This window comes from Lepidochelys olivacea (genome assembly GCF_965140295.1).
Source record: "Lepidochelys olivacea isolate rLepOli2 genome assembly, chromosome: 3".
In the NCBI taxonomy this organism is placed as follows: domain Eukaryota; kingdom Metazoa; phylum Chordata; order Testudines; family Cheloniidae; genus Lepidochelys; species Lepidochelys olivacea.
This window is the reverse complement of record NC_140413.1, coordinates 134,886,129-134,912,011: the sequence shown is the minus strand read 5'-3', so window position 1 is coordinate 134,912,011 and position 25,883 is coordinate 134,886,129. Positions and strand designations below refer to the sequence as shown.

General features: G+C 43.4%; 1 long non-coding RNA gene across 1 annotated transcript in view; it reads left to right on the top strand.

Annotated features, from left to right (window-relative positions):
- Nucleotides 1-228: 228 nt before the first annotated feature.
- LOC311517656 overlaps nucleotides 229-25,883 on the top strand; it is a 125,009-nt gene continuing 99,354 nt past the window's right edge. Inside the window, exon 1 of the long non-coding RNA XR_014710753.1 lies at nucleotides 229-365. This is a non-coding gene — a long non-coding RNA (uncharacterized lncRNA). The remainder of the gene's footprint in view (nucleotides 366-25,883) is intronic.

Below are 25,883 nucleotides of genomic sequence, written 5' to 3'. Positions count from 1 at the left end.
ACATAACTCATGAGCGTGATTTTTTTTTTTTTTTTTTAAACTTTGCAAGTCAGGGCTAATCTACAGTGTGTTGCTGGGAAACATTCTGTGGCAGTACAGTCTGTTCTTCTTTCAGCACTACAGTTCAAATGTGCTCCAGAACAAAACATATATATGTTTGCAGTTCAGCTGCAAGGTTATGTTTCTTTTGTGTAATGCTAGAACTCTAAACAAGGAGAAGTTCTTTTCGAGGCATCAAACGCAGTCAGTAACACAGTGATCTATGTGGGGAAAACAGCCTCTTATGAAATGCTCCCCTCCATTTACAAACAATCCTGAATCAAGTGTACCCGTTTGCAGCACACGTTCTCCTGCCGCATCTCAATGTAAGTAAAAGGTAGGGTGACCAGATAGCAAGTGTAAAAAATTGGTACATGGGGGTGAGGGGTAGTAGGCACCTATAATAGACACAGCTCCCAATACCAGGACTGTCCCCATAAAATTGGGACATCTGGTCACCCTAGTTAAAGGGCACATTTGCTTCCTACTACCTCAGTACAGCCTCCTGGTCTTCAGTGGTGTAACACGGATGTAGCAAACTGCAGAATTTAGCGCTGGAGGTTCAGATTTCTTGTTAAGCAATTCTATACAAAACATTTCTATCTAGCCAATCACTTATGATTTGTGACGTAGGAGGGAAAAAGACTTGCATAACAGATTAAAATAAAATCCTCACAACTCTTCTGGCACTACAATGGGCTGAGGACGTATGTTTTTCAGCTATAGAAATGATTGTTTATATGTCAGACTTATTAGGAAAGGTATTGTTGGGACCTTGGCAAAGACATAAATATTACGGCAGACTTGCAGTCATTCCACTCTGAATCTGGTCACTGTCAAGAAGTGAGCTAATAGCTCCAGGATTCTGTGCTACAATAAACAGCCGCCGCAGCTGTTAAAAGCTAAATGTAACTTCATATAGCTCCAAATGCAAACATTTCCACATTAGGCATTTCATGCCCTCCCGTAGCACAGAGCTCCTGTCGCTGACCTCAGGAAGTCTCCACTGAATCTGCTCACTGAGTCCCTGTGAGGCTGCAACGCAGGGCTGGTTTCTTCCTCAGGAAAAAAATCTCTCATTCTTACCATTCTGGCTCATGAAAGTGAGGGAGAAACAGCAAAAGTTCAGGTCAAGTTTACTGTGGGCAGTAGCCACAGAAGTTTCTATGAGGCGTCCCATTCCCTACCTTCAACACCCCTGCTATTCCAGACACAAGCATCTCTTGAGAAGGGACTTGCCAGAAGGGGCTAAATGTGCAGTGGTTTAGAACTGTGCACTAAAGGGAGCATCAATGAGACGGTGCGTTTACACCAGGATCTGAAGCCAAGTTTCCAGACATGAAGGGCTCATTAAACTGTCCGTAGGGTGCCAGTCAGGGAGAGGTGGGCAGTACCTCTAGAGTACTAGCTATTTATCTGGGATATGTTTATTTTGGAGAAAAAGTAATGTCTAATATATAAATTAGCTTCTTGGTGTGGCAAGCCCTGTGGCATATCTATTGACTAAGAGAAGCTGGAGGAGAATGAATTTAATCTCTGGGCTTTTAGTCCCTTCGTGCCATATGATGCCCTCATTCAGTCTGTGCAGTTCTTGTCCTCAATGGGAGCCGCATGCATGGATCAGGACACGGCTTGGCTCTCTCACTAATTCAGTTAGTGAAAACTGACCCAAGGGTTGGGACCTTACATGGATAGCTCAAGCATGCTCACTTTGCTGTCAGGCTTAGTCGGCTGACTGTTGTACATCTCAAATGAGGCAAGGCAGAGATAATATTCTAGAGCTGAGGAGATATGCAGCTATGCCAGAATTTGTTTGGACCCATAATGGCGGTAGCAAGGTCTAGTGGGTAGATCACTGGACAGGGAGTTGATAGACTTGAGTTCTATCCCGGCCTCTGTCACTGACCTGCTATGTGCTCTTGGGCAAGTCACTTTATCTCTCTGTACTTTTGTTTCCCCTTCTCCCTTTACTGTCATGTCTACTTAGACTGAAAGCTTTTTGGGAGCAGGGACAATCCTTACAATGTGTACATAAAGCATATAGCATGATGGGGCTCCGATATCAGTTGGATGCTTTAGGCACAAATAATAAATAAGTCAACCTCTGTCCATTGTTTGAAGAAGCAAGTATCTTAGAAATATGTATGCATATATAAGCAATGTGTGGGCAGGGCTGGATTATGGCCCCAAAGTGTGTGAAGGAGATTCAGATTTGGAAGGTCACCTTTGCAATGTTTTAGATTTTGGAATAGGTGTTTGCATGTTTTCCCCTTAGGCAGATGCATTGTGGCGATCATGCACCCCGCGTTGAAATTCAGTGCACAGCACTGGATCTGTGACAATCAAATGAATTCTGATGATTTAAGTTTTAGCCTATTTGCATCAGCTCTGCTGCACACCAAACTGCCACTTGCTGCAGAAAAGAAAACGAGGCCTTTGCAGGTTGGATCAGCTGGCCAGGTGCAGAGCCAATTTTTATGGCCGCTGTGAAGCTGAGAAGTATTTTGAAAATAACTGAGCCTTTAGCCCTGTCAGTAAAAGCCATTTATCTTAAGGATGAAAAGGTACTGGCAATGGAAAAATTCCAGTGCTATGAATTTTTCTGTTCTTGAATGGCTTGGATAGCTGCTGCATTAGGTTCATTGCTAAGAATGTTCACAGTTGTGAATCTCTCCTTTACAAACATGGGCGGTGGGGGGCAAACAAACAAAAAATCCAGCAAGAACCAGGGAGGTGTGTGCTTGTTAGTAGGGCCAAAGTGGGAATCACACTGGAATAGCCATATCCATGATATTGCTTTTAGAGGCATGGTCGATATGATTTCATTTCTATTAGTGAAGATATTAGTAAATATCCTGTCCTAACCATAGCCTCAGGGTACAATATCAGCAGAATGCCCTATGTAAACAAAAGGGAGCATTATTGACTGTGCTGGGCATAGCTTTTGTTATGCTCTCAACTGGAACTGTTGAATAATACTTTGCACTCTATGCAGAGAATGTCAAAGTGCTTTACAAACACTAATTAAATTAGCTTGACAACACCCCTGTGAGGTAGGTAAGTATTATTATCCCGCTTTCTGGGACTGAATGGCTATGCAGTGTAGAGACTCCAGTTTGTGCACAAAACAGCTGCCTGCCTGCTCAACCGGCTGAAGTGCTGTGAGCCTGTTGCCCATATGCTTCAGCTAGCTGCCAGTCTTCCACCATTGCCGCTTCAAAGCATTGCTCCCGTTTTCCAAAGTTGTGAATGGGTCTGGACTTGGCTATACTGATCCCCACATTACCAGGACTGATCTCCTCTGGGGCAATGCATTTTACAAAGCCCAAAACAAGATGGGTCAAAAACCAAGAGCCAGGTACTCAGCGCATATAAATCTGGCTATCTTTGGTAACTTTCATATAGCTACATTGGGGTGGTCAAACTTTTTGACCCGAGGGCCACATCTGGGTATGGAAATTGTGTGGCGGGCCATGAATGCTCACAAAATTGGGATTGGTGTGTGGGAGGGCGTGAGGGCTCCGGCTGGGGGTGCGGGCTCTGGGGTGGGGCCAGAAATGCGGAGTTCAGAGTGTGGGAGGGGGCTCTGGGCTGGAACCAATGGGTTTGGAGGGTGGGATGGGGATCAGGGCTGGGGCAGTGGTTTGGGGCACAGGAGAGGGTCAGGCGTGTAGGCTCAGGGCAGCGCTTACCTCAAGCAGCTCCTGGAAACAGTGGCATGTCCCCACTCCGGCTCCTATGTGGAGGTGTGGCCAGGCGGTTCTGTGCGCTGCCCCGTCCTCAGGTGCCGCCTCTGCAGCTCCCATTGGCCACAGTTCCTGGCCAATGGGAACTGCAGAGGCGGCACTTAGGGTGGGGCAGCATGCAGAGCCCCCTGGCTGCCCCTACATGTAGGAGCCGGAGGGAGGACACACTGCTGCTTCCAGGAGCTGTGTGGAGTCATGGCACGCGCCGTGTGGGGCAAGCCCCCAACACTGCTCCCCGGCTGGAGTGCAGGAGTGGGGCAAGTCCCGGACCCCACACCCTAGCGGGAACTCGAGGGCTGGAGCTCTGAAGGGCTAGATGCGGCCCCCGGGCCATAATTTGCCCACTCCTGAGCCACGTCAATTTACACTAGCTGAAAATCTAGCCCCAAGTCTTTTCCTATCTGACCAGTAACCCCAAACATTGGTGTTTTGGATAAAATGGATGCTGGATCCAAATAACCTAGTTTTAGTTATGCAATACCAAAATCTGACCTCCTCACCGCATCTCTCCTCTTCACCATTTATGGTCTTTATTTCCCCAGTGAGCTTCATTTAGCTAAGAAAGTAAAACTAGTCTGGGTCTCTGTTCATAAGTCAGTTTCACTTTTCATTGGTGAGCAGTGTTACTTTCTTGGCTTTCATGTGCTGGCACACTGCTGTGGCTTGGGGGTTTCCAGCACTTCAGGGGAATGTTTAAAAAAAGTTGAGAGTGGAAGTTTGTCTAGTATTTTAATTCATTTATGTTGAGTTTTGCTAGTTTTTTACACAAAGCCTAAATTTTGGGCTTAATCCATTTGACACTGTCCCTTTAAAGTTTTTAGTTTATGCCAAGATTTCTACCTTTATTTTAATTTGTGAGTGAAAATAGCAAATGTAAAAGCTGAATATACAAGGAACCACATTAGGCAAGATTTTCACTGTAATTCTGCAATGGTGTTACCCCTTTTTATGCACAGTAGCCCCAGTCTTGTCACAAGTACAGATGCTGGCCCCTGGTTTGTTATTGGAAGTACCACTGATGATTTGCTTTAAATAGGTCTTAAGCAAACTTTTCTGTTTGTTTTTCTTGACATGGTACTGTGTGGTGCTTTCCAAGAAACAAGGAAAAAACTGAAATCACAGTGGTGACTTTGAATCCATCTGGCAAAAGCAAACTGATCTACTAAATGAGAAAGGAGCAACTGTAAAGAGAAAAAGTAAATAGGTCATTTAAAGAAGCTGCCTTTTCTTTATGTCCCAATGTCTGCAAATAATAAAACCTCTTACATATCTAGTGAGGAAATCTCTCTGTTTTAGCATTTTCTATAGCAGCCATCACTGCAGTATTTAAGTGCTTCCCAGCTGAATGAAATCTACATGCTGAGGTTCCTAGAGGACTTTAAGGAGTTTTCTGAAATTGATCAGATTCTGGATTAATTCAGTCTCCTCTGGAAGTTTGTTCTACAGTTGGGACCCTGATAACCGAGAATGTGTTGTTTCTGATCCTCACTTGCTTCGTCGACCCAGAGAGAGCATTTGTCCTGATGGGACATGAATAGAGATGTGGCTGCTGAAGTAGTTGGGTTCCTGGCCCATTTATGGCTATATAATTGGAGCCAGAAATTTGAATTGGCAATGGAAACAGCTTGGGGAGCCAGTGGAGGGATCCGAGTTCAGGGTTGATGAGTTCATAGAAGACCCTCCTGAAGTGGAATCTCTGCGTTACATCCAAAACCTGGCCAGTTATGTGAATCCATTCTGGAGATCAGCGTTCACTGTGGCCAAATCCTCCTCCCGGAGGAAAGGGTAAAGTTTCCTGGAAAGTTGCAAGAGGACAGAGGCTTTTTTTGCCACAGATGCTTCCCGATCACCTAGACTTTTAGAGACGAGCTGAACAGGACCCTGTGGCTTTTCACCACTTTGACAATACCCCAGCTAGGTCTTCAAAGCATTTTCCCTTCTGACCAGCATCATCTCTTTCTTGCCTGGGTTTAGTCTGACCTAGTTTTTTTAATCTATGAGCTGATTTCTTTTAAGCTTTATGACATCCTTGTGATGAAGCTGGTTTCATCTGAGAGCTCAGAAATATTTAACTCCAAGGTCTTTTCTATTACAGACTTTTCAGGGACTCTGAATACTCTGTTTTATGCCTCTGCACTTATCACTGTGCTATCTGAGCACAGAGTAGTGTACATCTGGGTCAACTGGCTGGGTTGAATCACTATCATTATTTGTAGGCGTAGGGCAGCCTCTTGATATTTGCAGAGATGGCAGAGCCCCTGGAAAGAATGCATAGGGGGCTGTTTCAGCATTCACCAAGCTGTCATTCTCCTTTACTACAGTTGCTATGTTGCTCCCATCCTGCCAGCCAGCAGAAGTTGAAGCGCTGCCCTGTCTTCCTGGGTAGTAATGCATGGGATATTGAAAATGGGCCCCGTGATTCAGAGCTGAGGAAAAATACCACAGTGAGATGTGAGCCTTTTATAATAAACTAAAGGACCCAAAAGTGCTAAAGCTATTACCACAGTTTTTACTCTGTTCTGTTTTCCTAAGCATTTGCTTTGTTGGGAATCCTGTTCCTAGATACAGTGAACTCAATGGGAGTAATAGGTGGGCACCCAAAGACAAAATTTTACTTTAAGGGTAAAGTTTCTAAAACCAGAGAGCTCAGAGGTTCAGTTCAGATGAGATTCCAAACATTGGGCTAAAGATGGGCTCAAGCCACTAAATTTAGATCCATGTTTTTGAAACCTCACCCCCAATCTTTGGGAGAATTTGGATCTGTACCTATCTCTGTTCAGGAGGGTTATCCCAAAAGAACTTCTTCAGTTTAGAAACTGGAAAATTCACCAGACCAGGTTTTGTCCTAACATCTTTGGTATTTTCTGGTCCCAGCAAGGTTAGAAAAGCTCGGAGAGTCTGTTCTTATGGTATTTTAGGTACTTTGGGTCCCAGCCAAACCAGGAAGTGCAAAGACCTGAAAAAATGGGGTGGGGACTCGAAATAGCCAAGCTTTATAAAACCTCAACCAAGTCTTTGTTTGAGCTGAGTCCAAAGAGACTGAATTTTAATTGATCTAAACTAGCTCCCCTGTTCCTGGGCGAAACTATGATTTCCCACAACCATTGTGTAGTACTAAGGAAAGTGCGTTGCACTTCAATGCAAACTCCTGTACTTTGGGTAGGGTGACAGTGGCCAGTGCCAGATGTTTCAGAGGAAAGGGCAAGAACCCTGCAATAGGCCGGGATGATCTGCCCTGCCCCGCCCCCCCGCACTTTGTCTCATTGTGACCTCTAATCATAGGTGCAAACTCAGTGGGTTCTCTGGAGCTGGAGCACTCAGGGAAAATAATAGTGGGTGCTCAGCACGCACCAGCCGCAGCTGTTTGGTGGGGCTGCCAATCAGCTGTTCGGTAGCTGTCAGGGGAGGTTTGAGGGAGGGCAGCGAGCAGCTGGCAGGTGGGGGCCTCAGGGGAGGGGTGGGAAGAGGCAAAGCAAGCACAGGGCCTTGTGGGAGGGGTAGAGTGGGAGCAGGAAGAGGTGGAGCAAGGGCAGGGCCTCAGGGGAAGGGGCAGAGTGGGGGTGAGGCCATGGGGTGGAGCAGGAATGGAGTACCCCCAGGGAAAAATAAATCAACACCTATGCCTCTAATAGTTAGAGATTGGCTTAAGCCCTGAAACATGAGGTTTAAAGTCCCTTCCTAAATCTCTTTGCTATCATGAATGATGAGAACTCTGGATATTCTTGATATCCATATAACTGTCCAACCCCTTTTGAAATTCTAGAATCTGATCCTTAAAGGTTTTTGCTACACTGATTATAATTCAAGCTTTTCTCATACAAATAATGTCTCTAGTGCTTTTTGCTGTCTTTGTAGTCTGTGCAGTACCCAGAATATAGTATGTTAACCTTTTATTGATGGAAAATGATGATTAGGGGATTTGTCATGTAAGATTCGCCTGAATTTTAAAGCTGTCGTCATTCAAACAGATTTTTACCAGAGTGTGGCCTGGGGGGGATTTTATTAGAATGTAGCCCTTCTGTAGCTGTAAAAGGTTTGTTTTTGACACCACATAGACATTTCAGTAGCACAGCACTGCATATCTGGGAAGAGGGAGCCCTTTGCTGGAAAAATGTCCACAGCTGATGAGCAAGAGCAAGTGACAAGCTGCTGAAAGAGAACTGATGTCCTGAAAATCATGCGCCAGGTTTAAGAAGTGGCTGCTTGTTAAAAATGTAGCTAGTAAGTTAAAATTGACAGAAGAAAGCTTCATGCAGATCCAGCTGCTGTCATTTCCAAAGCCATCACAGCTGAATCCGCAAATCTCTGTCCGTACAAACCAGTGTACCATTATAATGCCCACAACAATACTTAAGTTACTAAGCTGTTTAAACTAGGCATTTATTATAGTCAGACTCTATCATTGTAGTGTGTCTTCTTGGGCTCTTACTCTTCCCACATCTTCTGTGTTTATAAATCTATCTCCATCTACACCCTAAGAAAGGACCATTGCAGTCCCTACTAATCCTATGATTCTACACAACCAGTTCTGGGGATGCCACTGCTTTGTTTCCACTTATGCTAAAATCTTCATGCATCCCTCCATCCCTTTTAGCCTGGGCTTTTGCCTTTTTATTGTCTCTGCAAATTCCACTTCCCAAGTTCTCAGTATGTACAAAATGCTGCGCCCGTTTCTCATATTTTCCAAGGAGTATGACCACATCATGCCCATCTTCAAACTGTAAGGAACTCCACTGGCTTCCCATTCATTTCAGGATTTGATTAAAATCTGACCCCTCAGCCTGATTCTCCACTCTGTTACAGGAGCATGTCCCTATTGACTTTAGTGGTGTAATACTATAACAGAGTGGAGAACTGGGTCCATAATTTTGAAAACCCTACATGGACTTGTCTGCTTACCTCATGAGCCTGATTCTACTCTCACTTACACCAGTGTATACAGAGAGTAACTGCACTGTAATCAGTGGAGTTACACTGGTGTAAGTGCGAGCAGAACCAGGATTCTCCTCTCCAGAGAGGACCTGTGCTTGCCTATGGGGGGGGGGGGGGAAGGGAAGAGGAAGAGTGAGGGCAGCTGGCTTCAGCAGTGTTACTGAGCACACTCAGTCTGTGTGAGCATGCTCAGTACAAGCCATGCAGCAAATCTGGGGGGTTACATGACCCCCCCCCCCCCGTACACTTTGCCTCTGCTCCTTTCCTTACTTCTTTTCTAGCTCCTCCAGCACTTGTCCTCACCCTTTTTTCCTGCAATCTCATCCCTGCTATTAAAAGCAATTTTCATGTATCTCCATCTTTTCTCAAAAATCATTGTAACATGTACCTCCTTTTCTCTGTGCCCCTCCTTTACTATTTCTCTCACTCTGTTATTGGTATTATGAATCCATGCCTTAGTTTGTTTCTGACACTAGGACTTTACACTCATGGAAGGGGAGTTTTTTCTATGTAACGAATGACCACGGAATCAGAGTAGCAGCTGTGTTAGTCTGTATCCGCAAAAAGAAAAGGAGGACTTGTGGCACCTTAGAGACTAACCAATTTATTTGAGCATAAGCTTTTGTGAGCTACAGCTCACTTCATCGGATGCATTCAGTGGGGAGATTTATATACACACAGAACATGAAAGAATGGGTGTTACCATACACACTGTAACGAGAGTGATCAGGGCAGGTGAGCTATTACCAGCAGGAGAGCGAGGGAGGGGAACCTTTTGTAGTGATAATCAAGGTGGGCCATTTCCAGCAGTTGACAAGAACATCTGAGGAACAAGAATAAAGACTGGGAGTGGATGGGTCATTACACAAAGTAAAACTATTTCCCCATGTTTATTCCCCCTCCCCCCCCACTGTTCCTCAGACTGTTCTTGTCAACTGCTGGAAATGGCCCACCTTGATTATCACTACAAAAGGTTCCCCCTCCCCCTTCCTTTCCCCCCTCACCGGCTCTCCTGCTGGTAATAGCTCACCTGACCTGATCACTCTTGTTACAGTGTGTATGGTAACACCCATTGTTTCATGTTCTCTATGTATATAAATCTCCCCACTGTATTTTCCACTGAATGCATCCGATGAAGTGAGCTGTAGCTCACGAAAGCTTATGCTCAGATAAATTTGTTAGTCTCTAAGGTGCTACAAGTCCTCCTTTTCTCTTTACACCACTTATTTTCTGTAATTTATGCCATAGATGATCTACTGCCTCGTTTTTCAACTCTAAGTATTCTTAGATGCTGTTTGTATTAGAGGTGGGACTTTATGAAAAGCCCAGGCCCAGACAACCCCAAAGTTTGAATTCCGATAATCAGTTTTGTATAGAGATGGTTGGAAAATGAACATTTTGGGGGTCAGGTTTTCCTCTCGAAATGTACTCCTTTTTCCATTCATATACATTTTTGCAGAAATGTTTTTCAATTAAAAAAATTCATCCTAGAAAATGTTATTGAAACTTTTTATTACCAAAACCATAATTATTTCAACAATGTTTTAAAAAGCTGTAAAAAGGCCTGACGTTTTTCATGGAAAAGGGAAAAAATGTGCTTGTCATCAACATTGTGAAAAAAATTGTTTTCTAACAAAGCCACTAATAAAACAATCAAACACAATCAAACAAAGACTTCTTAGGTGAGTAAGGAGTAATATAATGTGTAATGGTGGCCGTACAGTAGTCCACATCAGCTAATGGAGGCTTACATCTCATGGTGCTTTGGGATGAATTGGATCTGTGACACAAAATAGTGGAAACTCAGTTACGCCTTCAGTAAACATGTTCGTACTGCTAATAACACACAGTAGAACAAGCAGCAGTGCTGACTAATCTATGCTTTCTTTAAAGCTCTCAAATATACTCCTCCTCCCCCCAAAATACAGCACAACTAAAAGCCGGCTCTGTTGCATGTGAACTGCAACTGAAACCTCAGGAGGCTGGGGCCAGAGAACTAAAGGCCTCTCTTTTACACAATCCCAACACAGTCCCATTTTAAAGAGACAACTTAAAGGCTGAACCAGAAGTTGGGAGGTAGCAATTTGAACAGTCTCAGATTCTATTTACTGCTCACCTCCTGTGGAGAACACCTTGCACATAATGTGAGGCTAGCAGGTTTTGGGGCAGACATGTGTGAGGACAGTGTCCCAAACAAATACCCTTCCTATTTGCTGTGCTATTTTGCAAGTTTTCATCCGATAAACAAAGGCCCAATCTTGGTCCCATTGAGGTTAGGGGCAAAATGTTTGTTATTTACATTTCTAAAGTAGCTAGGTAAGCTCACCTAAACTGTGGGTCAGGAGCAGTCTTCATTGTTACTTGTTAGTACTATGTCTGGCAGAATGGGGCCTTGATCCTTGACTGGGGTTCCTAGGTGCTACTATAATAGAAATAAATCATCATCATCACTGGAGTAGCTCACTTCTGTGGAAGCAGAAGCAGGCCTCTACTTTGCACTTAGCAAAAATGAATGCGGATACATCATGGCAAGGAGGGGGAAGGGGAGGTCAAAGGGTAAACTCCAGGGTGCTGCACTGGCATATTTTCATAACCTAGACTCCCTTGCCACCATATGACAGTAGTACACAACTGTCTGAAGCCGAGAGAAGGGAATATTAAGAAGCATTTTTCAATATCAAGGGCGCGTATTTAGTTGTATTATTAATTATGCGGGGGCCTGTAGGGCTTCTTGTAAGTGTTTTTATTATTTAAATCTAAAATAAATTAAAAATAAGGCAACTTGGGGGGTGGGTGGAAGGGAGTGGGGGTTTTTTTTTGTGGTGGTGGTGGTGGGGATTTGGCCCATAATAGTTTTGCCGCAATAAATGCTGAAATTGGCTAAATCTCCTCCAGCTTTTCAGTTAGTTTGCAGTAGTCCCTGTTCTGTTTTAGAAAAAACACTTTCTAAAAAGGCTTTTCTTGGTGGTGTAGAGGGAGAAGGGAAGTGCCTGGGGTAGATGAGAGAGAAAGAGAGAGAGCCATAATGAAGATGGTGGTGGTGGCTGTGGAGTAGTAGTCAAGAGATCTGGATTCTGCTTATGGTTCTAGGGCCTTGGGGCAAATCTCTTGTCCTCTCTGTGCTTTAGCTTCCCATTTGTAAAACAGGGGTAAGGTACCCAGCAAGCGTTGGGATTGTGTGGGTTGGTTATTGTGTGTAAAGCACTATGAAATCCTTGGATGGAAGATGCTATTCCTTTGCCAGGATGCCTTCAAACTAATTAATAATGGCTGGGCCACTGGCATGCTGAGACGACTGCCTACCATGCTGACCATTGTCTCATTGTTCCCTTGTACTCTGCTGTCTGTCTGTCTATCCGTTTGTTGCCTCTTGTCTCATACATGGAGTATAAGTTCCTTGGGCCAGGGACTATCTGTTTTGTGTTTGTACAGCACCTAGCACAATGGGGTCCTGGCCTAGGGCTCCTAGGCACTATAGTAATACAAAGAATAATTGTTAGCACTCAGTCCACACTGGGACTGCTTGGGGTGGAAGGGTCTACATGAGGGCACTACACCACTGAACACTGCATAGTACTTAATTAAAATAATTAAATAGGGGAAAATGTTATTTTAACCATTTTTCTTCCTCCCTCTCTCTCCTTACATTAAAGTGAAAACCCCTTGCTAGGAAGCCTGTGAAATGACATCTAGGGGATTACAAAAGAGCGTAAGGCAGTTAGGTGCCCAACTCCTCCTGAAAGCCAGTGGGAACTGGGTGCCTGTTGGCCTTAAGTACTGTTGAAAATCTCATCCAAATGTCTGGGGGGCAGGAGCAAAATGGGAGGCCATTTTATGTGGTAGTTCTCACATTCCATGGCAGATTGATTCTGTTTTTTTCTGAAGACAAAACAAGATAGACGTACACAAAGATGGAGAAAGAAAAGAATAGCAAAAGATAGAAAAGTGCAACTTGATGCGGACGCAGCGGCATATGATGACACACACATGCTTGGAATTAAGCAGAAGGCTGCAACTTTCATTCAACTTCAATACAGGGGAGGGGCACTACCCATCCATCAGCCCCCCTCTCCTATACCAGACATTTAATGGGTTCCATTGCGGGGGTTACGAGGCATATAACTCGTAACTAACGCCAGGGTTGCAGGGCTCCCTACCATATAACCCATAATACGGGGTGGCTCGCCTCAGCCTACCCTCCAGGACTCAACTCTCTCTCTCTTGGCACCCTCCCTCTCACAAAAGGGACAGTGATGCAGCAGGGTGGTCCTCGGTCTGCAAAGACCACAGGGTCTCACTCTATCACATGAGCCCAAGGTCAATCATCAATCATAGATCTTTTACCTATGGGAACCATTAATTTTATTCTCTTAACTGCACTGGAAACTGGCTGCAAGTTGTGACAAATAAACAACTATCCCAGTACCTCCAGTTAGGTACTAAGCGTATTCCTACTTAACCCACTGTGGCTTGGAGGTGCTGTGAGGAAGGCAATAAACTCCTGGGCCTCTGCCAATTGCCTCATGGAGAAAAAATTCCTTTCTGACCCCCTGAACAGGTGATCAGCTAGAACTGCATCATCTGTCAGGCCAGGTTCCCATTCCTAATATGGGTGGATAGGGTGGGGCTGCTGGAACAGAGCCAAAAGAGACTCCACATGGCCCCCATGCTGGGTTAAATTTTGGAAGCTGGGGAATGTGGCCAATCAGCTCCCCACTCCCCAGCTGGCCAATGGATGCCAGACACTCCTGGGAGAGGAGCTACCTGTTGGCCCTTGGTGACTATCTCCCTCCCTTGCTACTAGGACTGTTGCTGCTGGCCCCATCAAATTGCCCCACGACTGATGCAGGTGGGTGGCATTTCTGACTCTTATAGTTGCTGTTTAATTGCTGGAAGGCTTTAGGCAGGGCACATGACCCACTTATCCGCTCCTGGACCCAAGTTTTACCCCTGTCTGTGGAGAATGTTTGGCTCAGTTGCTCAATTTTCCACTGGCCAGAGTACAGGAGACAATGTTTTTCAGCAAGATTAGGCTGTTGAGGGTCTTTTCTAACTTGCTATGCTCACAGGAAAGTACTGCAGGTATAGATTTGTCCTGGTTGGTTAAATTGGACTCTACAGACAGGAGGAGAAGGAGAAGGAAAAGAAGAAGGCGGCAAGAGGGAGAAGATTGGGGGGGGGGAGGAGGAACTGATCTACTAGCAGTGTCTTAGGTTAACATCCCATGAGTTGACACAGCCATGACATGGTGATGTCATCTGGCTCCCTCTCTTCCTTGGGTCTAGTGAGAACATCTTTTAAGTTCAGGAAAAAGAAAAACCAATAATCTGACAGTAAATTGCTGGGTCCCAAAATGTGCAGGTAGCAATAATGGAGATGATGCCCAAATCTCCCTGTCAGATGAGAAAGTTGCCAAGTGCTTCTCAGATGAGAATTCTCCAAAATGGGCAGCAACCTTGTCAGATCAAAAGCGTTCAATCAAAACAAGTTTCTGATGATCCAGATATCGACACTTGCTCTCATTTTGAAATGATTCTGATCTGTCACTATATCAATAATATAACTTCACCAGAAATCTCAAATTTCCCTAATTTAATGATTCCTTTAGTTGAAATAAAGATCTTGCTCTACTTCATTGGCTCCCATCTGATTTCTTCCAGCAATAATTTTATGTAACATGGTTTATTGTTAAAAGGCATTTGGCCACCCTTCACCTACTCTGGACAACTTTAACCCAGGTTGGAGATAAATGCAGCACCACAGAATGGGGGGACAGCATGTCAAAAACATTCCACCAGTGCTAACACTGAGTCAGATTTGTTTCCTCCAACCCTGCTTGGAATGGTGCTCATCAGTGTTTAAAACAATGGCTGAGGCCAGCAGCTCCTACTCAAGGCTCTCATGTTGTTGACGTTAGTGTAGCTGAATCAGTTTTAGCAATGATGGGAAACGTAGGCACAGCCGGTGAGATACAACAGTCAACAGCAGAGCCTGGAAAAAGCAACAGACAGAGAAGCTGTATTGCTAGTTATCTTGAAGACTGATCTATGTTTTGGTGGAGGCCTGAAGTAAAGAAAAGTACACTTTGCTCCAGTTTTTGCTGTTAATCTATCTTTGTTCAAAGTAATAACAGGAATTGAACTTTCAATAAAAATAGACTAGGGAAGAATTTCCTGAATCTGTGTCCACTCGTTTCTCTCCTGGTCTAGGAATACAAATCCTTCTTGTCTATTGCTTGGAAATTGGAACAATGACACGAAAAGGGAATGAGGAGATTACAAAATTGTCACAAGTGGTAGCAGCAGTGTATTGTGTACTATGTGCTTTAAAATGTATCTTGTGACACTGGAGGAAAAGAGACTTGTAGGTACAATGTGATAACAGGCAAGCCAAATTCTGTTGCTGTTAACCCCACTGCAGTTGCTGAAGTTGCACTGGGTGCAGCGAAAACAGGACTAAGCTCATGATCTCTTGTTTGTCTCTCCTGGGCTGTGCAGCTTTGCTATTTTGGTGGCTAGGTCAGAGCCCCTCCCACTTCTGCTCCTCATGTAAACTTCAGATGCACTGAGTACAATAAAACATTCCTTCCTCCGCTTATAACCAAACAAGGTTAGGGGGGTTTATAAACTTCTTTCCTGACCACATCTGGCTTGTTTCACAAAATGGCTTTTTGTCTTTTTGTTGCAAAGTCTGAATTCAGTTTGTCTCTTTTTTAAATATCAACAAAAGAGCCAAGGATATCCACCCCTACATACTGAGCATACCTGTCAATTAATAACTCTTTAAAATCAAAAGTCTGTAATAACTATGTTCTTCCCACAAAACCACAAGAGTCTACTGAACACTAGATTAACTGACCCTATCATCTTTTCAGAGTCTGTATGTTCCCCTGACTGCTTTAAGTGTGTTCACTCTGTACTTTTTTAAAGTAGTATTCAAGGAAATTCCAAGTAACTAGAAAAAACGGACACTTTTACTGCAGATCAACCAAATATTTTGTAGATGCATCACTCAGCTTACAGATGTACTAATACCACAATTAGAATGGGATATGGTATGTTTAGGGGGAGTGCCATTTAAACTTATTTGAAAACTTCTTGTTGCCTGAAGGTTTTATATACAACACATGCCCACGCTTCCTGCTCTTGTGCGGGGGTATGCACAGAATGCTAGTGACTCACCAGGGGTGTTATTTTAATAACATTTGTCATATGGAGGTAGCATCAAGTGGTCAGTCTGTTTCAGATGTTATGTTTTCTGCTCTCAGCTGTGCACTGCCATAATAGTGGATGCTTAAACCCACTATTTATTTTCAGTGCAGAGAGTGAAGGACAAATGAATTCTGCTTCTGCAAGTAAGAACAGAATGATTTTTTTTCTTCAAAGTATAAACAGTGATTGAATTTCTTTGCCCTGCTTTTGGAGATGTTTAATTACGCTTTAACTAAAACCAAACTGTCAAAACATGAGGGAGGGGGCCAATACAGCTGCTTTGAAAATGCATTACCCATCTTATATAAAAGCCAGTATTTGATATCTGAGATGTAGCTATAGCTTTGAAGAGCGGAAGGAGGCTAGCTTCTTACTGTGTTGTTGTTTTTTTAAAAAAATCCCCCAAACAAACAAGCCAGCCCCACACTATATTCAAACTTCTGAACTAGATTTATGAAGTTGGTAACTGGAGCATTAAACAAAGAGAACAGATCTGATGTGCAATGTCAGTCTCGGGCATCCACTTAGTGTAATTTTATACAGGATCAAGAAACTCAGGCAGTATGGTATTTGGAATTCTGAAATATTAAAAGACTTCATGTACATAAACTTACCAGTAATTGGGAAACTGAGGCCCAGACCCTCAAGGGGATTTAGGTGCCTAACTACCATTGATTTCAGTGATCTGGGCCTGGGTGTTTCCTCTAGATCACTGGTTCAAAGTTGACCTAGGTGAGTAATGGCTGAAAGGCCCAAATTCTGAACTGAGTAACACACAGGGCTCCCATTCTCTTCAATGGGTCGTTGGAGGACATTGTGGTTTCATTCTAGTTCCTAGTGTTGCATTCTTCAGAGCTAACCCTCCAGGGCCTTCAACCAGCATTAAAAGCATTCACATAAATATAAAGCTTATAAATAACTGACACAATAGTTTCTACTTCAGATACAATATTCAAAATTAATTTTTTGAGAAGCAGTACAAGACCAAAAAAAAAAAAAAAAGGCTAAAACTAAACTCTGCCAAAGAAGTGGATGTGGATGGGAGCTAATATGGAGAGTTTTTTTTTTTTTAACTTGATGTGCATCATTTTCATGAAAACTTAATAAAGCTGATTGGCATGTTAGCTCCTCGTCTCTCTGAGGTCCGGATCATGAAAGTCACTATTGTTAGGAACGTTACAAAGGGTGATACATTTTGCTTGTCAAGCATTTTCCAAGAGAAACCTGTGAGAGGCCCGGCCATGGCTTTCGTGGTTAGAGCAGGAGTCAGAAGCCAAGGGTCAAAGGTGAAGTCAGGATTGGGGAGTGAGGCAAGGCTGGGAACAAGCAGGCACAGGGACTAATGCAGCCATGGGAAAATGCTTTGAGCTGCCACTGAACTGCTGCCGGGAGCAAGAGCCAATTTGCTGATTCTTCCCACCACTCAGGTGGTGTAGTCAACCAGGCAGCTTAGTACAGGCCAGCTGCACTTGTGAGGTTGCTTTGACGGGCTTTGCTGCAGGCCTTGATTCCTGACAAAACCTTTATGTTCAAAGCCATTTTTGAAGTTTACGACTTCCAAATTGGTTAAATATTTCAGATACTCGGACTACTGCACAGATGTACCAGTATGTGCAGAGTGGCCCCCTTTCGGCAAAACACTTATATATTCACTTAAGCTTAAGCATATCATTGAAGTCAACTTTAAGCACATGATTAAGTGCTTTGCTGAATAGGGATGGGCTTAAGCAAAGACCTAAGTGCATTGCTGAATTGGGGCCAATGTGACGACATGCTCAGGCAATTCTTGTACAAGGTGACCAGATGTCTAAATTCCACAAGTGGAATGCCTGTTTTAGTGAGGTGGAATTGCACAATTGATATTAAATCAGTGAATGAATGAAGCCAAATAATATAGCAACAGTTAAAATAAAAAAGTTATTGTGCTGTGGGGTATTTCTATCACAAAGGGGGAAGTCGTCAGATGACAAATGCTATGAATTGTAAAATGTAAATTGGAAACACATTATCTATCTTTTATAATGTACACTAGCCCTCTTTTGCCGTGTCACAATGAGGAGAGTTTCCTGCCTTTCTACTGTGGATAGCCACATACCTTTCTTTCCCACGGTAACACACGTAGGACATAAATATACAAAAAGTAGGACATTTGGCCACTTTACCTTAGAGATGCACAAAGTAGATTGGCTTTCTGAAAACTAGGACAATGCTATTGAAAGTAGAACAGCTGGTCACCCCATTCTTGTATGTCTTGCATTACAAATATCTCCTTTAAAGCGAATGCTTTAAGAAATGTTTTTGGCCTAGTTAGTAAAGTGTGCACTCAAAGGACTCAACATGCATACAAACAGACCAAACCTTTTACTTTGTTTCTGGAGCTCAGCTATAAGCTAACAATGAGTAGGAATTGCACTGTTGAATTAGCTATGCAAATAAACACAGCAGCAAACAGTCCACTTTGCTTCCTGACTATCTAGTGATTCCTCTGTAACAAAGCTGCCCTCTTTAACTGATGCAACTGTATCATTAAATAGCCAAACCTACACATTGACCTGCTATGAGGAAGGGAAGCAAGAACAGTTAATGGTTAAATTAGAGTAGTGGAGGGAGATGACAATGGAAATTCTCTCTCTCTCTCCTCTTATAGGCGAGGCACTGTGTAAAAAATACATTAGGTAACCAGTATATTTTCCTCACTGTGAAGTGGTTCTTGTCTGTGAAGAACTGTGTCTGAATCAAAGCCTTTTGTTAATCTGACCTGAAACCATGTTGTTTGCTTCAGTTAAGTAAAATTCAAGAAAATAGATGGGACAGAACTTGCAACTCAGAGGTTTCCTTTCTCCACGCTAAGGCCCTCCTCTCAGCAGAATCAGGACTATAACTCTCACAATCATGTTAAGCACACGTGCTGCTTGCAGGGTGGTAATATGGTATTCTTGGTCAGTATAGTCTGTTTCTTGTGACTGTCTAGGAACCATGTTATAACAGTAGTATGGAACCATGCTATAGACTACATGAGTGGAGGGGCATGGCGTTTATAGAATGGGTCAGTTAACATAGTTCATGCTACAGCCCTATTAGAAATATTTGTATTTCCACATGGTTGCAGCTAGAACTGATCACATGTGGATATGGCAAAAGAGGCTTCTCAGACTGGATCAGGGACTTCCCAGACCAAGTGTGCTACTAAAGACTCAAGTTTCACTCTACTCAGGCTCATCATTAGCAGATCCAGCTGTATGGTCAAACCCCTAGAGTGACAAAGAAATGGGGGCTAGTGAAAGGGAAAACCTTCCACAATTTTAGCCACTACATACCTTATGGAAAGGAAGTTGGGGCATAGTGACTCCAATGGAACTGGAGGGTGCTCTGCCATTGGAACAGGTCTTTGGTGCACAATCATGGGCATTCTTGAAGCAACATGTCATGTCCTTTTTGGTATACTAATACCCAGAATGCTTATCCACAGCTATTTCATAATGATGCTGGTGTCTGAACTCTTGGGCCTGACTGAAAATAATAATAATAATAATAATAAATATTATACCTAGCTCTTATATAGCAGTTTTCATTAGTAGACCCTTTGCAATCTTTAATGTATTTGTCCTCCCAACACCCCTGTGAGGTAGGGCGATGCTGTTACCCTCATTTTTATAGCTGGGGAACTGAGGCACAGAAAGGTGATGTGACTTGTCCAAGGTCACATAGGAAGTCTGTGGCAGAACAGGCTAGTCCTGGGCCCATTCTTCGAAGACTGTACTCTTGTTTGTGGATACTCCAAGTTCTTTTCTTTGTGTTTTGCAAGCCAGAGTTGTATCAGGCTGTCCCATAGTCTTGTTTAATCTTTGAAGTTTCCAGGCTATTTTATTTATATATAGACAGAATGAATATATGTATAATATAGGTAAATAGCTTTATAAACAACAATATATAAAGGAGAGACCATTTGATAGTGAGTTTGGCCTGCTTAGTCAAATGACCTCTTATTTATATACCGATAGCTTATAAAGCCATTTAATCCTACATGTAGAGCAGGGAGGTCCAAGACTAAGTCAGATTTTACCAAGAAGCAGTAAGGGTTTTCATTGATATTAATGCCTTTAAAGGACTTTAGCCCAAACCTTGGGAAATTATTTAATCTGAATTAACCTGATGGATTCCAGTGTCTCCTACACGACTTGGGCGTTCTTTTCTTTTCATTTTTAAAACAGGGATTTACTGGGCTGGGTTAGGGAAGTAGCAATGAAAGAATCTCCCTATAGTCTCCAGTCCTACAAAAGACTGAATGTCATCAGTCAGTACTGAGTGTACTTAGCACTTGGGAGCATCAGGCTTAGGGTTAGCCTGTTATGGCGAACATACGACCAAAATAAGGAAAGTGCTTGCTGCCAGGGACTAGATGGTTGTTTTTTGATGCCTTGGTGGTGATTTGGGACAGAAGGTCTGGGCTACCAAAACTGGGCCTTAGTTACACTCCAGAGCAACCCAAACAAGCCTGATACAAGTGTTGCCAATCACCATGTGAGTGATCCCACCAACAAAAACAGACTACTCATAGTGGGGGCTGAGTGAATCATCTCTTCTGCATAGTTATTATTGCAACTGAATTGTTCTCCTCTAAGGTGATAAGGGATGGATTGTGTATCATGTTTTCCACTGGGAAATTACTATGTATACATACTCTCCCAATTAAAAGGTGTCATTATTATTTCTTAATTATGATTATACAGTGCTCCATCTCTTCCCTAAGGATCAGCGGGGGCACATTACATCCCTACAGCACATGAAACCTGCTCCAAAACAATGAACAGACAAGAAAGACTTGTGTGTGTTTGTAGCTAGGGTAGCATGTTAGTCCTGTGCGCAGGACTCTAGTGTTTGCATTGTAAGTACCTGACTTTATTTGTATTTCTTTTCATTGCCTCAAGGGACCCATTTATGGGGCAGAAGTATCATTGGTTCTGGGCTTCACATGCTATTGAAATTCCTGAAGGGTGGTAATACTATGAGAAGATTAGGTCTTCTGTGAATTTGTCCCCAAGGATGTCTCCATGAGGCAAACAACAAAATATCTAGAAAAAGCATACATACAGTACACATTCCAAGGTGTTTTTGTTTCTTTGGGTTTACACCAATATGATGATAGGCAAGTGATGAACTGAACACTGACAACTACGCACAAAGCATTTGTTTACTGTTTCTTTGTTCTTCCACTCTGCACCCCCCACCACAAACTTGTCTGGTCAGTCACTGGTCACATCTTGTCTTAAAACTACATTTGAGCCGCTTGGCATGGACTGTCTTTTTACTACCTATTGGGACAGGGCCTAGCCCTGTGAGGTCCTGATCCTTGACTGGGACCTCTAGAAACTAACGTAGTGCAAATTATTAATAGTAATAGGGATATTTGTATTGCAGCTGAGCCCAAATACATAGCTATAATAAACCAGTATGCTTTATTCTTAGAACCAAATTCTCTCAGCTACAGCCTTGCAGCCTATGAAATGAACTAACCATCAGAGGAGTGAAGTTCTGGAACAGCCTTCCAAGGGAAGCAGTGGGGGCAAAAGACCTATCTGGCTTCAAGATTAAACTCGATCAGTTTATGGAGGGGAAGGTATGATGGGATAACATGATTTTGGCAATTAATTGATCTTTAACTATTCATGGTAAATAGCCTGTAAATAACCCAATGGCCTGTGATGGAATTTTAGATGGGGTGAGATCTGAGTTACTACAGAGAATTCTTTTCTGGGTATCTGGCTGGTGAATCTTGCCCACATGCTTAGGGTTCAGCTAATCGCCATATTTGGGGTCGGGAAGGAATTTTCCTCCAGGGCAGATTGGAAGAGGTCGTGGGTTTTTTGCCTTCCTCTGCAGCATGGGGCACGGGTCACTTGCTGGAGGATTCTCTGCACCTTGAAGTCTTTAAACCGTGATTTGAGGACTTCAATAGCTCAGACATAGGAGAGAGGTTTAATGCAGGAGTGGGTGGGTGAGATTTGGTGGCCTGCATTGTGCAGGAGGGTCAGACTGGATGACCATAATGGTCCCTTCTGACCTTAATATCTATGAATCTATGAAACTGGTAGAGAATTTGTGCCCTTTGAGTGACTTTTCTGTATGACCATCAAGGGCTCAAATCTGGATGCCCTTGCTCATGTGAGTAGCTCCACTGATCTCAGTAGGACTGCCTGGATAAATAAGGTTTGCAGAATCAGGTCCTATGTGAATGACCAAAGATGGTTTATTACTGCACCAGCACTAATTATCACATACTCCCTGTTTGAGTAAGATGAGCAACGTAAACATGAGTTTTAAGCAAATAACTTCCAGGTGTTATTGGGTACATAATGTGATGGAAGTTGTGCTGTTTCACTTGTCTCCTAAACAAGATGCAGGTGTGATATGCCATAGCAGCTACAGAATGTACTGTTGACTCAGGAAAAAAAAATAATGAAACCAACCGCCAAAAATATAATGTCCACTGATGATGTCATGTAGCAAACAACCCGGCTGAGTTTCAACAGTAGGTCAGGTTAATCACAGCTAACAGAGAAGTAAAACCAGTGGTCAGTTTGCAAAAGGAAAAACTGAGTTTGAAACACATCTCAACAATACCCTTTATAGGAGGAATAGGGGTGGGAAAGTTTTACCACACACAATGCATAGTTAGCCTTTTGAAGACTATCTCACCATAGACTCATTCTGGATTTTTCTATGTATCTGTGGATATACAGGAGGGGTGCATGTATGTATGCATTTGTATATGTCTATGGCCTCATTTGTCAAGTGTCTAGTGATTTACAGTGCCTCAATTTTAGGGTGCTCAGCTTAAGATCCGTTACAAAGAGGCCTGGCTTTCAGAAAATGTTAAGCACTCACCCTCTGCATATTCAGCTCTTTTAAGTTGTGCCAAGTTGGACACCCAAATTCCCTTTCCACTTTGTATAAAGTGTGCATGTAGACGCTCTGAGTAATAGTCTGTGTGTGTGTGTGTGCACATATATGAATGGTTCTGGGCTTTTATGTAGAGTTAGGTGGAGGTGCAACACCTTCTCCAAGGAAGAAATAAAAAGGACCAGTGTCCAATAGGGTGATCAGATGTCCCATTTTTATAGGGACAGTCCCATTTTTGGGGACTTTTTCTTATATAGGCGCCTATTCCCCCCCACTCCCTGTCCTGTTTTTTCACAGTTACTATCTGGCCACCCTAGTGTCCTAGCAAGTCCCAGATTCCTAAGGGTTAGATCCAGGATAGATTTTTGTAATTAAACTTTTACCAAAGGAAGTTTAAGATGACAAGAAATAGTCCTGATTTTTCAGAAGCTTGTTTCTGTAACTGATGAGTCAGAAGGTATTCTGGCCTTTGGTGTGAAAGCCGAGTCCAGGAGGATGTTACTAACTTCGGCTCTCACTCTCTCTTTGCAGCAGGCAAGGAGGGCCTCGGGAGTATTCCTGCGCGGCAGTGTCATTGTACATGTGCAGTGTACTAGATGGCGGTAACCTTCTGCCTGCATCCACAGCAAAGCAGGAGGAATACAGCCTGTGTGCATCTCCCTGATGCTTTAAACAAACAACTCTTTGGCTCTGAAGTGCTAGCATTCCAACCCCATGGCTCACCTAGTGATAGAGTTGCAAACATGCTTCAGCAGAGTGTGAGACAAAGGTCACCTTTTTTAGTTACATGTAGGAGTTTTTATGATGATTATGCAACACTCTAACACCGTACTCTACTTCAAAACAATCTAGCCAGACAAAAGGGGAGCACTGCCTACAGCTAAAAAGACTAAACCTTCACAGAAGTACAGAGCCAAATTTGGCCCTCACCCTGCCCATTGCAAACATTATGGGCAAAATTTTGTTCTTACCTCAAAACAAATCACTGAATTCAATGGGGCTGCCAAAATGCAATTGACGGCAGACTTTAGCTCACTGACTTCAATGGAGTTGTATGGTAGTAAGTGATGGAAAAGTTTGGGCCCTTAAGCCTTTTCTACATGGGAAATTTTCACTGGTTTACCTTAAATTGTCTTTTAAATCCATTTAGTTAAACTGGTGTGAATGTCTGCATGGACACTCCTATTTTGGTTTAGCTTAAAATGATTCCTAATCGACTTAAATTAAACAAAAAAAGGCCTGGTTTGAACTGAAATAACTCTCCACCAAGCCTTTTGCACTGATTTCACTGCTATAAAATCACACCTTTAGTTAAACTGGTTCTCAGGTAGATGAGCCTTTAGGTTTACAGATACAGTGTGAAATAAAGGGGTGGAGAGAGAAACGTGCAGGCCTACGCCAGCAGGAGAAGCAGTTTAGAGACAAATGCAGAATACCAGAAGTGTATTAGCCCTAGGGGCATGTGGAGATGCCCATCCTGCCAACTAGCAAATGACTTCTTTACAAAACAAAATTACTAGAAAGTATCTTAGTAAAAACCTCTGGCTAAGCAGACAGTTCCCCCCCCCAGACCTCTTTTCAGATTGCTGGCCAGCTGGAAGTGCATCCTGCAACTGCCACTTCTGGGCTAGAGCCTCTCTCAATATTGTATCTCCATATATTTTTTTTTTTTAAAGGCCAGATTTTTCCCTCGTGCTCTGAAGAGCATGAACTGCTGCTGCTCAGTTTCTTTCTTGATGGCTTCTCCACTTGGTGATAAAGAGTCCTGTGGCACCTTATAGACTAACAGAGGTATTGAAGAATAAGCTTTCGTGGGTGAATACCCACTTCGTCGGATGCATGTAGTGGAAATTTCCAGAGGCAGGTATAAATATGCAAGCAAGAATCAGGCTAGGGATAACAAGGTTAGTTCAATCAGGGAGGATGAGGCCCTCTTCTAGCAGTTGAGGTGTGACCACCAAGGGAGGAGAAACTGCTTTTGTAGCTGGCTAGCCATTCACAGTCTTTGTTTAATCCTGAGCTGATGGTATCAAATTTGCAAATGAACTGAAGCTCAGCAGTTTCTCTTTGAAGTCTGGTCCTGAAGTTTTTTTGCTGCAGGGTGGCTACCTTTAAATCTGCTATTGTGTGTCCAGGGAGGTTGAAGTGTTCTCCTACAGGGTTTTTGTATATTTTTGCCATTCCTAAGATCTGATTTGTGTCCATTTATCCTTTTATGTGGGGACTGTCCAGTTTGGCCGATGTACATGGCAGAGGTGCATTGCTGGCACATGATGGCATAGATGACATTGGTGGACGTGCAGGTGAATGAACCAGTGATGGTGTGGCTGATCTGGTTAGGTCCTGTGATGGTGTCACTGGTGTAGATATGTCGGCAGAGTTGGCATCGAGGTTTGTTGCATGGATTGGTTTCTGAGTTAGAGTTACTATGGTGCGGTTTGTCATTGCTGGTGAGAATATGCTTCAGGTTCACGGGTTGTCTGTGGGCAAGGACTGGCCTGCCTCCTAAGGCCTGTGAAAGTGAGGGATCATTGTCCAGGATGGGTTGTAGGTCACTGATTATGCATTGGAGAGGTTTTAGCTGAGGACTGTATGTGATGGCCAGTGGAGTTCTGTTGGTTTCTTTCTTGGGCTTGTCTTGCAGCAGGAGGCTTCTGGGTACACGTCTGGCTCTGTTGATCTGTTTCCTTATTTCTTGGCGATAGGCACTCCTCGTCCCCAGCACCCTTCCTCCCATCACTTTGCCTCAACTTTGTTTCCCCAGCGTCTGAGCTCAGGAGCAGCAAAACTCTAGAAAGGGAGGGGCTTTCACAGAAGGAGAGAGGGGAAATGGTGGGCAGAGAGAGTTGAAACACACTTGAGTGCATAAGACAAGGCCAGTTTTTTAAAAGGGAAATTATGGCTTGTTAGGGATGGGAACCACCGGAGACAAAAAGGCTGTATTCCCACCTCCTCCTCCTCTTCCTTACAAGCTTGAGAAAATAGCCTCCCTGAATGGAACGGTGTACTAGCTCTGCAGCTGCTGAGTGCATAAAATGTCCCCTCTACTTGCAGG